Source organism: Alexandromys fortis, unplaced genomic scaffold, assembly GCF_014885135.2.
Source record: "Alexandromys fortis isolate MF-2015 unplaced genomic scaffold, M_Fortis_MF-2015_v1.1 scaffold_50, whole genome shotgun sequence".
In the NCBI taxonomy this organism is placed as follows: Eukaryota; Metazoa; Chordata; class Mammalia; order Rodentia; family Cricetidae; genus Alexandromys; species Alexandromys fortis.
Window position 1 is genome coordinate 5558336 of NW_026067932.1, and position 7299 is coordinate 5565634.

The following is a 7299-nucleotide window of genomic DNA, read 5'->3' on the forward strand; positions in this document are numbered from 1 at the left end:
ACTACCACACCCAGCTGATGATGGATAAACTCTATAACAACACTTTGCTGATAAAAGATGACAAATTTTCAACAGTGCTGCAGACAGCATAACGTAAATGAGACAGACCCTTGTCATTCTCTACTCAGAATTGTGGCACTTGCCTTTAATCCCAAAATTCGAAGTGAGGAAAAAGGACAGAGGTATTTCTGTAGGTTCATAGTGAGTTCCAGGGCAGCCAGGACTGTCTCTGTAGAGGGACCCTATGAAGAAAGGAGCCCAAAGAGTAAAAGTTCACACAGGATACAAGGGACCTGGTGAGGGTACTGAGAACGGAACTCTGGTCCCACCCTCTGCTACAGATGTACACACTGTTAACCACTGCATCGTTTTGCCAGCCCCAGTGCTCACTGCCTACCCAAGCCGACCTCCATCCATCCTACCTGTTTAACTGGTCACCCTCTCATTCTAGTCTATGTTTTCAATATCTGCTCTCCCTGATATCTAACATATCAGGCAGGCTTATTGTCTGCCTGCCTGATAATATAAGCACCAAAAGAAGAGGATTGACCCATTGAAATATCCCAGGACATCTATTACAATATATCCGGCACCTTGTAAGTTCAGTAGATGAATAAGTAGCCGTATATTGTCTGTCAACTATAATAGCTGATCAGTCAGTACTAATACAGGAACAAGCATGTTACATACGGCATATGCACACAAATGCTAGTTAGACATTTTTCTCTCCATGGCAGGGGTTTACTTTCTTAATGTACAAGCATATGGATCTAAGTGAGCAGCAAAGCCAGGATTTGCTGCCAGAGCTTGCAGGATTCCCAGCTTTTCCTCACTTCCGACCTGTGAGCCACTCTGCCTAAGATTCTTTCAGCCCTTCTTGCCTCGCGGGCTGATGAGAAGAGGGTGAATCATTTTGTGAGATAGGATTACTATCTAAACGACTACTTAGCTATAATATCAACCACCATTGTGCTACATCTCCCTCCACCGAGCACTGGGTGACCTCTGGACTGCCTACTGCCAGCCGCGTTTGTAACCGGCGGTTTCTCCCCGTGCCGACAGTGAGGAATCTCGCCTACCCGGTTCAGGTTAATTACCAGCTTTTCCTTTCCATTTTAGGAAGCCAGACAACAGGTGCTGAGGTGCTCGCTCCCTGGTCTGAGCTGACTCAGGCTACTGCTTTGCGTGCCCGGGGTGCAGGAACACACGGGAACACAGGCACAGCTCGGCCGGGACAGAGTGAAGCAGGCATTGAGCGCCTCTTCTCCCTATATGGGGCAGGGCAAACAGGTGATCCAGCTGACCTCGGTTCCTGCTTCCTTGTAGCTCTGCCAACTGGAAGACCTGGGCAAGTCCTTTAAATCCTACCCCAGAAAAGGGCATCGCCATAGTTAGCACGGGGCCCTTTGGATCTCACAAGACTTATTGGAGGGTTAGAAGTGGACACAGGCTACAGAACATGGAGGATCTTGCTTTTTGAAGAAGTTAATGTAGTTAGAGTTGAAAGAAAAAAAAAGAGAGAAGGGGCTAAAACACACCTCAGAAATTGCCATTTCTGTCTATATTAAACAAATAACCTCTGCCAACAGATTTTTTTATTACCACGTAAATAAATAAAATTTATGATCTATAAATTTTCGCTAGTTCTTAACACACTGCAAGAAAAGGACCCGAAGGTACATGGGTGACAGTTCTAATATTCTATTGTTATTGTCTGTCTGGCTTCTACTCTAACATAACCACCGTAAAATCGGGATGCCCCCAATAAGATCTCGCAGCGCATCTAATGCAATGTCTGGTACATAGTAGGTTTCATACATCTTCTAAATCGTGTCTGTTTGCCTATGGCTGCATAAATGCACTTGGTGGCAAAAGTTTCTAAGTGCGGCCCTCCTTGTGGCCCTTGGGAAAATGGCTTGATCCTGTTTATGAACCGGCTTAGTATATCCCAAACGCTCCCATTGGTCCTGATGCTGTATTTTCACAGCCCTATGCTAATCGATGGCGCATCTTTGTTTTTAGCTCTTTAAATGCAGCATTGCTTAGCCATGCACAAAATTATTTCTATCGTTGTTAAGTTGTAGACATCTTGAGACGGGTATAGGACGAAACAGCGGACCAGTAAAATTTCATCTGAAGGCAGCTAACCGTGAGCACGGATCCTTTTGTGTCCTGAACGCCGACGATTGAAGACACGGGGCTGCGGAACAGCTCTGACCATGTTACAAATCTGGCACCCTACGATGCATTTCAAATGAAATACGAATTTGTGAGGCTCTCAAAAGCCCTTTGAAACCCAAAAGCCTGACGCATTCGAAAAGCTCAGAGCTCTGCTAAGGTGTGTTCATGGAGTTCGCTAGAGTGAACTCAGGAGTGTATTTTATTTTAAAGAGAGCGAGAACCAGCAACAGGCCCAGATAAACAAGCGCAACAGCCATTCCAAGAGGTCCCGTTTTCCATCGAGAGAAATTGGACCCGGAGACAGCTTATGTCTCCTTTAGAAGACACCAGAGAGCGGTATTTATTACGGCTCCTCGTTAGTATAGTGGTTAGTATCCCCGCCTGTCACGCGGGAGACCGGGGTTCAATTCCCCGACGGGGAGGTCGGCTAACTTTTTCATTTTTCTTTTTAATTTGCCTAGAATGAACTATCTACATTCCTGTCCACTGTGCTGAGGAATCCTTTGTAGACCCCAAGCCGTTTTCCTCTCGAAGCAATCTTTTTTAAGTTCAACGCTCCCGATAAGAGGCTTAGCGCGCTCAGAGCCCGCAGCGCCGGGACAGAAAATGAAAGCTCGGCTGCTCAGCGAGGACAAGGACTGGCGCCGTCCGACGTCGGCACGCCCGCTGGCCCGCGCGTGCGCAGTGGCGTCCCGCCGGATTACAAAGGGCGGTCGCGCCGTAGGCCTGGGCGGGGTGGGGAAGGAAAGAAGAGGCTCCGCCCCCTTGGGGCGGGCCGGCCTGGCCGGAAGTGGCTGGGACAGAAGAGGAAGCGCGGGTTTTTTGTGGTCCCGCCGAGCGGACCAGACGTGAGCCTTAGTCTCCCGCCTCCGCTGGTTCCCTTCCCAACCTAGACGGAGAACTGGCCGGCAGGGCAGGGAGACCGCGGGGCGAGCCGGCTCCGCCAGCTCCTGCGGGAGAGGCGCGGGCAGGGAAGGAGGAGGCGGGCTTCAACCGCCGTGGTCGCGGAGTCCTAAGAAACCGCGCGAGCCACAGCCCAGCAGGACCTCGTGGCGCAACGGTAGCGCGTCTGACTCCAGATCAGAAGGCTGCGTGTTCGAATCACGTCGGGGTCATGCCATTTTTGGTTGTTTTTCTCCTTTTGGCTTTTGAACTCACTAGCTTAATGCGAGCCGTGGTGTGTTCCCGCCATTTTTCGAAAATGCCTTTTGTGCTTTAAAACTTCGTTCAAAAGTTACCGTTATACTTTAATTCCTGAACAATAAGGCTTAGCCGCTATTATAGCGCCTGAAGGCCGTTTTTTGGCCTTCTAAAGTGAGGGGTTTTGGTTCTTGGAGGGTTTTTTTTTTTGTCACTAATGACTTGAGAAATGGGCTTACGGCTCTGCCTTAAGTATATTATTTTTCACAGCAATTACGCAATACTGCGGTACAGACTGCTTCTCCAAAAATGGTTTTAATCTGTGTGCAATCGCTTACAGTGTTTTAAATGATAGAGGTTTTGAGCTGCAGGAAACAATTCGATTTTAAGCCACTGGGTGCCAACTGTTGGTTTAAGTGTCATGAAAATAGAATAAACTGGAGTACCCTGGGTCATACAGCCTGTTCTTTACAAGGTGATACAGTTTGCTCTGTCTACATTGTAAAAGTTAAAATTTGTACAAATGAAAGAAGGTGTCTGATTCAAGCTAAGATAAAGAAGTACTGGACCAGAAAAGTACACTAGACATAAAATGGGGGAGGGAGGGTTAGTTAAACACTGAATTGTCCATCCAAAGTTTAATGTTGGAACCCTAACTCACTCCTTTCCAGTCCTCAGTAACTGGGATGTGGCTATTTGGAGACAGGGCTTTTAAAGCGTTGATGAAGTAAAAATGGGTCTATTATATTAGGTGGAGTCCTAATGCAGTCGGACTGGCATCACGCTTTTGGACACGTGTCAAGGATGTGTGTGCATAGGAAGTTCATGTCAGGAGAGAACAAGGAGGCAGCAACCCTCAGAAGATGTCAAAGCTTCTACAGGGAAAGGGCTGGAGAGGCAGAAGAGGCAGACCGCACAGGCGGCTGGGTCCTCACTTATTCTGAGGGAAACGCGGAGCTGTTCTAATCATTCATGATTTTGTCATCCATGAGTTTAACAAGAGCAGAAAGAACACAGAACATGGCCTAGACTTTTTCCGACTGCACCCTGACAATAATGGGGAAAGTCAAGACAGGAGGTCCTGCCCAGCGTACCTACCGAACGCTGTCTGAACTGGAAAGCAGGACTCTTCTGTTCCCGTCCTTGTCGTGTTGCCGTTAGGAATCTCTAACCAAAGCCATTTGGGGAAGGAAGGGGCTCATTTTAACTTACAAGTTACAATCCATGCTTGAGGAAAATCAGGGCAGGAACTCAAGGAGGAACTTGAAGCGAAACCACAGAGAAGCGCTGTTTGCTGGACCCCTCAGGCTCAGGCTCGACTTTCTTACAGGCCCCGTCACAAAGTGGTACCACCTACGGTGGCCTGGGCTGGCCTACATCAATTATCCGGGTAGTTCCTCACAGACAGGTCCACGGTCTAATCTAATCTGGGCAATCCTTTGATGCATGAGATTCTTCTCAGCTATTCAAGGTTGTGTGTAATTGACAAAGCTAATTAGGGCAAATATATGTACCTAACTATTACCATTTTTTTTGTTTGTTTGTTTGTTTGAGACAGAATCTTACTATGTAGCTCCGACTGTCCTGGAACTCACCATGTAGACCAGGCTGGCCTCAAAAAGAGATCTGCTTGCCCCTGCCTCCTGAATCCTAGGACTGAAGGCCACCTGACTAATTACTGTCTTTCTTCTAAAACTTCCGTTTCGCAGGTGTTAGCTTGTCCGCCTAAGCTGGATCTCTATAGTCTCTTAGAATGGCTAATTGGGTGGCTTAGTGTCACTTAGAAGCAACCTAACACCGCGTGTGAACTAGTCTACATTTCTTATAAAGGGGTGGCATGTCAAGAGAAACTCAGGAATACACACATCCACATTTGAATCTTCAGTTATGTATATTCAAAGATTTACTGATGTGAGTGTGTGTGTGTGTGTGTGTGTGTGTGTGTGTGTGTGTGTGTGTTGGGGGGTGCTCTCGGAGGCCTTAAGGGGGCTTCAAGATTCCTGGAGCTGCCTGACATGGCTGCTGGAAACAGCTCAGGACCTCTGGAAGAAAACCAAGCACTTAACCACTGAGCTGTCTCTCCAGCCCCTGAACTTTCAAAATCTGGACATATAATAGCTCTATGATTTTGTGTTTGTTCAATTAAAAAAGGACTAGTATTATTTACCCTAAAAAGGGATATATCTACTAGTACAGTATAATCTGGTTATGTATTCATCTGATTAGTAGCCTTTCTTCTGAGATTATTTTAAGTCAGTTACCTAAAACAGATACTCTCTGGATGAGCTGATTAAATGGGATTTTTAAATCTGCTTCCGAATTTGGATTGGCTAAGTGATTCCTTAATTTCTCACAATTATTTTTTTAGGGGGGGGGGCCAGGGTAGGTTTTATTTGTTTTTCTCTCTTTTTTAAAAAAAAATATTTATTTATTATGTATACAATAATCTGTCTGTGTGTATGCCTGCAGGCTAGAAGAGGGCACCAGACCCCTTTACAGATGGTTGTGAGCCACCATGTGTTTGCTGGGAATTGAGCGCAGGACCTCTGGAAGAGCAGGCAATGCTCTTAACCTCTGAGCCATCTCTCCAGCCCCTCTTTTTTTTTTTTTTTTTTTTTTTTTGTTTTTTTCGAGACAGGGTTTCTCTGTGGTTTTGGAGCCTGTCCTGGAACTAGCACTTGTAGGCCAGGCTGGCCTAGAACTCCCAGAGATCCACCTGCCTCTGCCTCCCGAGTGCTGGGATTAAAGGCATGCGCCACCACCGCCAGGCCTTTTTTTTTTTTTTTTTTTTTTTTTTAAGATTTATTTATTATGTTTACAACATTCTGCCTCGTTGTAAGCCCGCCCGCCAGAGGAGGTCGCCAGATCTCAGCACAGATGATTGTGAGTCACCATGTGGTTGCTGGGAATTGAATTCAGGACCTCTGGAAGAGCAGTCAGTGCTCTTAACCTCTGAACCATCTCTCCAGCCCTATTTGTTTTTCCCTTGAGATGGGATCTTAGTATGTAGCCCAATCCTGGCCTCCAACCTGGCATTTTCCCAGCTCAGCCTCCTGTTGATGGGACAAGCGTGGATCACCGCACTCAGTTCTCATGTTAATTTTTCTTAATTACATTTATTTGCTTTTGTGGGGGTGGGAGGCTGATGCTGTCACGCTTGTGGAAGTGAGAAACCAACCTGTGGGGCTCACTTCTCTCCCTTTACCACATGAGTCCCTCGGACCAGGCTTGGCAGCAGGTACCTTTAAACCACCTCATGTATGTTCACTATAGAAATGTTAGAAAGTACAGAAAAAGAAAACAACTCACCCGGGCCTCACTGCTAACAGAATGACTTTGTTAGGGAAAGGCACTTGCTAAGGTTACAGGAGGCCAGAGGCCCACACACCAGGTCTCTCCTTCCATCACGAGGGTTCTGGGGATCAGACTCAGGCCATCAAGAATGGCAGCAAGCCCCCTTTCCTGCTAAGCCATCTTGTTACTCCACTTCCCACAGTGGAAGTACTATGAACATTATGGTCAGAATGAATTTGGTATTTGTTACGGTTTTGACATGAAACGTCCCCAAAGGGCCATATGTTGGGAGCTTGGTTCACAGCTGCGGGCCACATTGACAGCACTAACTTCATCGGTGGGGTTAATCCATAGGTCGGTGTCGGTTAATACCGAATGGGCTAAGAGGCGGCAGGGCCTGGTAGGTGGATATGTATTAGTTTTTACTTATGTGTTTATCAATGTTTTGCTTGCATATAGGTCTGTGAATTACATTTGTGCCCGGTGCCCTCAGAGGTCAGAAGAGGGTGTTGGATCCCCTGGAACTGGAGTTAAGGACGGTTGTGAGCTGCTGTGTGGGTGCTGGGAATTGAGCCCAAGTCCTCTGCAAAAACTACTGAGCCCTCTCCAGCCCCATGAAGCATGTATCTTTTTCCTCCTGCCTTCCTCTCTCTCTCTCTCTCTCTCTCTCTCTCTCTCTCTCTC

The 7299-nt window shown here is 47.0% G+C and overlaps 2 non-coding genes across 2 annotated transcripts; both read left to right on the plus strand.

The window, feature by feature from the left end:
• The first annotated feature begins 2531 nt into the window (after positions 1–2531).
• Positions 2532–2603, plus strand: Trnad-guc (transfer RNA aspartic acid (anticodon GUC)). The gene has a single exon. It is a non-coding gene; the product is annotated as a tRNA-Asp (tRNA).
• Positions 2604–3224: 621 nt separating this feature from the next.
• On the plus strand, positions 3225–3296 carry Trnaw-cca (transfer RNA tryptophan (anticodon CCA)). Its single transcript has one exon. It is a non-coding gene; the product is annotated as a tRNA-Trp (tRNA).
• The last annotated feature ends 4003 nt before the right edge of the window (positions 3297–7299 follow it).